This window comes from Gossypium hirsutum, chromosome A08, assembly GCF_007990345.1.
Source record: "Gossypium hirsutum isolate 1008001.06 chromosome A08, Gossypium_hirsutum_v2.1, whole genome shotgun sequence".
Taxonomy (NCBI): domain Eukaryota; kingdom Viridiplantae; phylum Streptophyta; class Magnoliopsida; order Malvales; family Malvaceae; genus Gossypium; species Gossypium hirsutum.
This window is the reverse complement of record NC_053431.1, coordinates 65,103,350-65,111,732: the sequence shown is the minus strand read 5'-3', so window position 1 is coordinate 65,111,732 and position 8,383 is coordinate 65,103,350. Positions and strand designations below refer to the sequence as shown.

Below are 8,383 nucleotides of genomic sequence, written 5' to 3'. Positions count from 1 at the left end.
TTTCCCTAGACCTAGTTTCTTAAACATTTTATAGGGCATGACGTTAATACTTGCCTCTCAGTCAGCCAAAGCATTATTAACAGCTAAACTACCAATTAAATAAGGAATAGTAAAACTCCCTAGATCTTTCAATTTACTGGGTAGTTTATTCTGCAAAATGGCAGAGAAAACTGCATTCAACTCCACATGCGATGAATCATCTAACTTTCATTTGTTTGCCAGAAGATCCTTTAAAAATTTAACCGAGTTGGGCATCTGTGAAGGAGCTTCAATAAATGGTAAGTTAATGTGTAGATTTTTTAAAATGTTAAGAAATTTACTAAATTGTTCGTCTATGCGGTCTTTCTTGGTTGCTTTAGGGTATGGCACGCGAGGTGTATATTCTCTGCTTACCGGTTTTTGTTTTTTCTGGCTTTCATCCACCTTATCTTGACTTACCATAGTTTCTTGCCTTGGTTCTGGTTTGGATTCAACTAACCCTTCTTCATATTGAACAGTAATCGCATGAAACTGCTCTCTTGGGTTAGTCTCAGTGTTGCTAGGCAAGCTATGTTGTGATCTTTCTGAGATCAGCCTAACAAGCTGACCTATTTAAGTCTCGAGACCTTGAAATGACATTTGCTAATTTTTAAGCCCTGTTTCGGTGTTTCGAAAATGTGTTTCTGACACTGAGATGAATTTCGTTAGCATCTCCTTAAGGTTTGGCTTCTTTTCCTGCTGGTAAGGTGGTTGAAAGCTTGGAGGGGGTTGTGGTCTTTGATTGCCTTGACCACCCCAAGAAAAATTGGGATGGTTCCTCAAACCTGCATTGTGAGTATTACTATAGGGGTTATTCTGAGGTCTAGAATTGTTACCCATATAGTTGACTTGTTCGTTCGTAGTGCTAAGGACGTAAGATAGGCGTTCTGTATTGTTCATTCCCCCTCCACTTGTGTTACACTGCATCACTGGATGTACCTGCGTAAAGACACATAAACCATCAATATTTTTATTTAAAAGCTCTACCTGGTTTGATCACATAGTGACTGTGTCGAGGTTGAAAACATCGACTGCTTTATTAGGCTTTGTCCTCATGACTTGCCACTGATAGTTATTCAGTGACATCTCTTCAATAAATTCATAAGCTTCCTCGGGTGTTTTGTTATTTAGGGTTCCACCGGCGGCTGCATTGATTAACTACCTAGTTGAGGAGTTCAAACCGTTGCAAAAAGTTTGAACCTATAGCCATAAAGGTAACCCATGGTGAGGGCACCTTCTCAATAGGTCCTTATACATTTCCCATGCATCGTATAAAGTCTCTAAATCCATCTGCACGAAGGAAGAGATATCATTCCTCAATTTGGCTGTCTTAGCTAGTGGAAATTACTTTAGTAGAAACTCCTCGATCATCTGTTCTCAAGTATTGATGGAACCTCGTGGTAACGAGTTTAACCACTGTTTAGCTTTATTCCTCAATGAAAAGGGAAATAACTGAAGGTGAATGCCATCATCAGAAATGCAATTTATTTTGAGAGATCATAGAACTCTAAAAAGCTGGCCAAATGAGTATTTGGGTCTTCATCCTGCAAACCATCAAATTGAACAAACTGTTGAATCATTTGTATAGTGTTAGGTTTCAGTTCAAAATTATTTGCAGCAATTGCAGGTCTAACAATACTCGATTCAGCCCCCACTAAATTAAGCTTAGCATAATCGTACATAGTACGAGGAGCAGGATTCTAATTTATAGGATTTGCGGTAACCACAGGAGGTAGCGGATTATTCTAATTTTCAGCCATCTCCTCGGTAGTATTGGTACCGTCCTCGTACTCTTCCTCTAAATACTAAATAAGCACATCAACTTGAATTAATATCCTGAAAATATTAAAACAAGAATTAAGAAAACATAATTTAGAACAAGAACAAGTATTTATCATTAAGTTTAGAATATTAAATACTAAGATCCATCTTAGTTTCATCCTTCCTAGGTATTTAGGGAGTTTAGTTCATATTGTAGTAGGAAAACATCTCAAAAATAGGAAAACAACAAAACATAAAGAAACCCAAAAACTTCGAGAGAGAAATTGGAAGGAGATCTTCAGTCTTAAAGGTATCCTACTTCTAAGCTGAATCTATTGGCGTTCTTGGAGTAATTCTTGTGTTCTACTCTGCGTGTCCCTTTAGGTCCTCTTCTAATGTGTTTTTATAGACTTTATAATGCTCAGAAACCCTAAAATTTGGCTTTTTCCGTGTATTTAGGAAATAGGGAGCGATATCAACGCGGGCTACCACATGGGCATGTGGCCAGCCCATGTGGCTCACACAGGCATGTGCTTATCCCGTGTGGATCTTTCAATCAGCCCATTTTGTCCGTTTTTGGCCCGTTTTATGCTCCTTTTGTTCCCCTATGCTCTCCTGAGTATAAAACATGAAATTAAGGGATTGGGAGCATCTAATTCACTAAATTACACGATAAACCATCCAAAAATATGCTAATTATGAGATTAAAATATGTTACTTTTATGATTTATCATTGGACAAAAATGAAAATGCATGAAAAATTTTAAAAGGTTAGTAAGGAAGGGCATTCTGGTCATTTGGTAATAAAATTAATAAAAAGGGAAAAAGGAAGCAAAATTCGGTCATATTCTTCTCCATGGCTGCTAAAAATTGAAGGGTCTCCATAGCTAGGGTTTTCAACAATTTCAAGCTCAATAGTAAGTGCTCCCTAGTCCCGTTTTTAACGTTCTTTGTATTTTTGAGATCTTCGTAACACGCTCTCTCTATTTTTACCGCTATTTCTAGCTAGGGTTCATGTTAGAAATTTGAACCATACATGAGATGGTTGTTCTTTGATGATTTATGGAGGGTTATAAAAGTAGATGTTAGATAAACATCCTTTGCTAAGTGATTTTTCATAAAAACACCAAAAATGGACCTAATTGTAAAAGGCATAAAATGTGGGGTAGAAATATGAAATAGAAGAAAATATAGGTTGGCATAAGCATGAAAATTTTTGTGCTAGGCTTGGGTATTCAAGAAATTTCATGCTTTTCATTATACAAGCCTAGAGACTAATTTGTAAAAGTGTGAAAGGTTAGGGGCAAAATGGTCAATTTTCCCTAGGATGAGTTTTAGGCTAGAAATAAACAATGTGAAGTATTAATAATTCATTTTTACTGATATAGACCCCGAAGAACCAATTCTAGAGGTCGACCGTGGAAAACGAAAGGTTTCAGAATAACTGAAATATGAAACCGAAGCAATTACCAGGTGGGTTCGTGTAACTCGAAGTAAACTTTAAATATACTTGAAAATGCATATTCTTAAATGTATATTAATTTATATATTGATTGTATGACAGTCCATGAAATGTGATAGTGTAAAATAAAAAAGATGACATTGTCCCGGTTGAATGATAAAGGGAGACTCGATGGGTAAATTCTTGTTTACATGATATGAGATCCTACATGTGTTGCAGAAATGAATTTAGCCAGGACAGGTAATCCGATGATCTCAGTATAGTAAGGATCCAGCCCAGACTTGTGTTCCTTAAGTTATTGAAACCCCCGATGAATATATGTGCATTATGGATTTAGCCCGGATGGGTAATAAAATTAAAAACTGAAATTAGCCTGGACTGGCATTTCAAATCTGAGCATATTGGAGTAATTTTCGTTGTAAGGGATTTAGCCTGGAATGGTAATCCCGACAATACTCCTTGAATTTATGTTACGAGGGATTTAACTTAGATTGGTAATTCCGCTGTAACACCCCTCACCTGTATCCGACGCCGGGACAGGGTTTGAGGCATTATTGGGGATTTACACTTATAACACACTATTTGGGTCGCAAAATTTTGCTCAAATTTAAAACCTTCCAACCATAAATATCTCGTCCCTTATATAGGCCTTCGATGCCTATAACGTACCTAGAGGCAGTGCGGGACAAATTCGAGAACATTCGATAAACCTTGGGCTCCTCAGAAAAATTTTCCTTATCTTAAAGTGTTACACGCCCGTGTAGATGGGTCGTGTGAACTCACACACCTGTATGACTTGGCACACGCCCATGCTCTTCGGCCGTGTGCAACGTTGACTTATTAGCATGGCCGTGCACACGCCCGTGCTGGCTGCCCGTGGACAACACTGTCTTTTAGACACGGCAAGGACACACGCCCGTGTGGCCTACTCGTGTGCGTTTTTAATTTAAAATTTTAAGTGCAGGGGACACACGGCCATAGCCCACACCCATGGTAAGGAACCGTGTATCACACACGGCCTAGACACACGCCCGTGTGTCCGACCATGTGGACCTTAATAGGCTATTTTCCAAGCCTTAAGTCACCCATTTCTACTCCTTATACCTAGTGGTTACCAAGTTCGAAGGAAAACATGGTTATACACTTGTAAATAATCTTGATAAAACTAGTTGTATGGAAACCTCATATCATTGGTTTCATACATGAAAGGTTATTTCTCATTTAGTGTTTATGGGTTTCCATGTCACTTTAATTCGTCTGAAATTGGCTCGTTCATGTAACTCATTGCCAATTGGTAACAACCCATCACTTGTAAATAAAACCATACAAAAATTCGTAGACCAAAGCCTACTTCAATTAAGCTAATTTTCATGGCTATATACAAAAAGATAAACATATTTTTACATGCCTTCATTTGGCAAATCAAATGACACATATAACAAAATATTCAAAAATTCTATACATGCCATTGAACAAAATAAAAATGTCTTTATACCAAAGCTTGACTAGTTGATAGTGTGTCGACTCTCCAATCGTCTTCCAGTCCTTATGAGTCCTCAAGCTCTGTGAGATAGGGAAAAAGAGAAGGGTAATCATTTACATGCTTAGTGAGCTCGAATAATCGGAAAAGTAAACTTACCGAGTAATTATCATACATCCATATTTAAATCATGAAATCATCAATTATGAAATGATTCCTTATCACATGCACTCAATCAATGAGTTAGTCACATAACAAAGCATCATGTAATTTATGTAGATGAGCTCATCATTCATCATCTTATTGACATGCATCATATTAATCCCGTTGAGTTTCTAGGAAATCTCGATGAAATACCCATTATTCGTCAATTCTTACGAATGATCATTTCACATATACGCACTCCCACGAATCGCACATCTTATGGTAGAATTACCAGTCCAGGCTAAATTCCCCATATCATGAACTCATAAGGTGATGTCGGGATTACCAGTCCAGGCTAAACCCTTATAGACATACACCCTTACTGAGCTCGGATTTGAATTACCAGTCCAGGCTAAATTTAGACTCTAATCGAATTACCCGTCCGGGCTAAATCTATAATGCACATATATTCTTCAGGAGGCTCGATCATTCAAGGAACGCCTGTTCGGGCTAGACCCCATTCATAATTGAGATCAACGGATTACTCGTCCAGGCTAAATCCTTACTGCAACACATGCAGGATCTCAAATCACATGTAATTACAGGTTACCATTGAATTCCCTTTGTCAACCTCAACCGAGACATTTTTCACATGTTACCATCAAATATGCATTTCTATGATATTTCATGCCAATAATAAATGCAATCATCATGCATTCATAAATCATACAATTATATACCTGGTATTTGTTTCGGAGTTGCGTTTCAGTTATTCCGAAACCTTGCGTTTACCTCGATCGACCTCCGAAATTCATTCCTCGGGGCCTATAACAACAAAATTATATCATTAATACCCCACATTATACATCACAAATCAAATTCTCACCCCCGGTCCAAATGATCGTTTTGCCCCTAACCTTTGATATTTTTACGATTTAGTCCTTAAGCTCATATAATGGAACACATGCAATTTCTACCTTACCCAAGCCTAGCCGAACACTTTTCCTTCTTATCGTAGCTCTCATTTTCCATTATTTTCACACTTCTTCCACACATTTTACAACTTTTACAAAATGGTCCCTACAAGTGTTTTTCATGAAAATCACCTAGAAAAAGATGTTTAACACATATTCATCTTTCATGTTCCTCCATAATCCATCAAAATACAAGTGACTCATGCATGGGTAAATTTTTAAACATGAACCTTAGCATGAAATATGGGTAGAAATAGAGAGAGCAAGCTACTGGGATTTCAAAAATACAAAGAACATTAAAAACGGGGCTTGAGAGCACTTCCTATTGAGATTAGAAAGCTTGAAAACCCTAGCTATGGTGACATGAGAATTTCTGCAGCATGGAGAAGAAGAATGGCTAATTGTGGCTTGATTTTTCCCATTTTATTTCACTAAAAAGCCAAATGACCAAAATGCCCTCATTCCCTTTCTTTAAAATTTCATTTATGCAAGCCCATTTTTGTCAAAAAATTTAGAAATTGGGCAAATTACTTTCAAGACCTTCTAATTTATAATCCAAAGCAATTTCAAACAAATTGCTTCTAGAATTCAATTTTTGCAATTATTCAATTTAGCCCCTAATTTCCAATTAAACATCTTACTCAAAGAATTTCTTCATGAAACTTTAACACATGCATATACTCATATTCTAGGCATCATAATAACCATAAAATAAATATTTTGATATCGAATTTGTGGTCCCGAAACCACTATTCTGACTAGGCCCTATTTTGGGATGTTACATTTCTTCCCCCCTTAGAGACTTTCGTCCTCGAAAGTCTTACTAGTAAACAGGTTCGGATATTGGCTTCTCATGGTTTCTTCCGGCTCCCATGTAGTCTCTTCCACACCATGTCGATGCCATAAAACTTTTACTAGAGCCACACCTTTATTTCTCAACTGTTTAACTTCACGAGCCAATATCTTAACCAATTCCTCTTCATAAGTCATGCCCGGTTGAATTTCAATCTCAGTCGGTGAAATCACAGTTGAGGAGTCTGATCGGTATCGCCTTAACATAGATACATGGAACACATCGTGAATCCTTTCCAGTTCAGGTGGCAATGCCAAGTGATAGGCTAACGGTCCAACTTTTTCAATGATCTCGTACGGTCCGACAAATCACAGACTCAATTTGCCTTTCTGGCCAAATCTCAACACCTTTTTCCATGGAGACACTTTCAAGAATACTCTATCTCCAACTTGAAACTCAATTTCCTTTCTTTTCAGATCAGCATATAACTTTTGCCTATCCGATGTCACTTTTAAACAGTCTCGTATCACTTTAACTTTCTCTTCAGTTTCTTTAATCAAATCAACTCCATAACTCTGATTTTCCTTAAGTTCCATCCAATATAATGGAGTTTGGCACTTCCTTCCATATAACGCTTCATAAGGCTCTATCTTCAAACTTGTTTGAAAACTATTGTTGTAGGAAAATTCTACCAATGTCAAGTATTTTTCCCAACTATCCTAAAATTCGAGGATGCAACAACGCAACATATCCTCGAGAATCTGAATCATCCGCTTAGACTGACCATCAGTCTGAGGGTGAAAAGCTACGCTAAAACCTAACTTCGTACCCAAGGCTTCTTGTAACTTCTTCCAGAATCTTGAAGTGAACCTCGGGTCTCTATCTGAAATAATTGACAATGGTACCCTATGTAATCTCACAATCTCAGAAATGTACAAGTCGACCAATCTATCGAGGGAGTAATCTGCCCTCACCAGAATGAAATGAGCCGACTTCTTCAACTTATCCACTACAACCCAAACCACATCTTTCTTCTTCGGAGTCAATGGAAACCCTATCACAAAATCCATAGTAACTCTATCCCACTTCCATTCGGGGACCATCACAGGTTGTATCAAACCTGAAGGCACTTGATGTTCAACTTTAACTTGCTGACATAAAAGGCATTTCGATACAAATTCAGAAACATCTCTTTTCATGCCGTTCCACCAGTACATTTTCTTTAAATCATTGTATATCTTGGTACTTCCCGGGTGAATAAACAAACGGCTGTTATGTGCTTCTTGCAAAATTTTTCGAATAAGTTTATTGTTTTTGGGTACACAAACCCTATCTTTGAACATCAAACATCCATCAGGACTAATTCAGAAACTTGACTCAACACCAGACTCACATTGAGTTCTTTTAGCTTGCTAGTCATCATCATTAGTTTGAGCATCATAGATTTCCTGAAAGAATGTCGGCCTAGCCTCTAGCTCAGCCAAGATTGAACCATCATCACGCAATGCCAAACGAGCATCCATGGCCCTTAATACAAACAAGGATTTTCTATTCAATGCGTTAGCAACCACATTCGCCTTTCCCGGGTGATAGTCAATGATCAGTTCGTAATCCTTGATTAACTCTAGCCACCTCCTCTGCCTCAAATTTAATTCTTTTTGAGTCATCAAATACTTTAAACTTTTGTGGTCAGTGAATATGCGGCAAGTCTCACCATATAAATAATGCCTCCAAATTTTCAAAGTAAAAAA

At 37.6% G+C, this 8,383-nt stretch overlaps 1 non-coding gene across 1 annotated transcript; it reads left to right on the top strand.

Moving 5' to 3' along the window:
• Positions 1–1,234: 1,234 nt before the first annotated feature.
• LOC121205185 (small nucleolar RNA R71) lies at positions 1,235–1,341 on the top strand. Its single transcript, XR_005900270.1, has one exon. It is a non-coding gene; the product is annotated as a small nucleolar RNA R71 (small nucleolar RNA).
• The last annotated feature ends 7,042 nt before the right edge of the window (positions 1,342–8,383 follow it).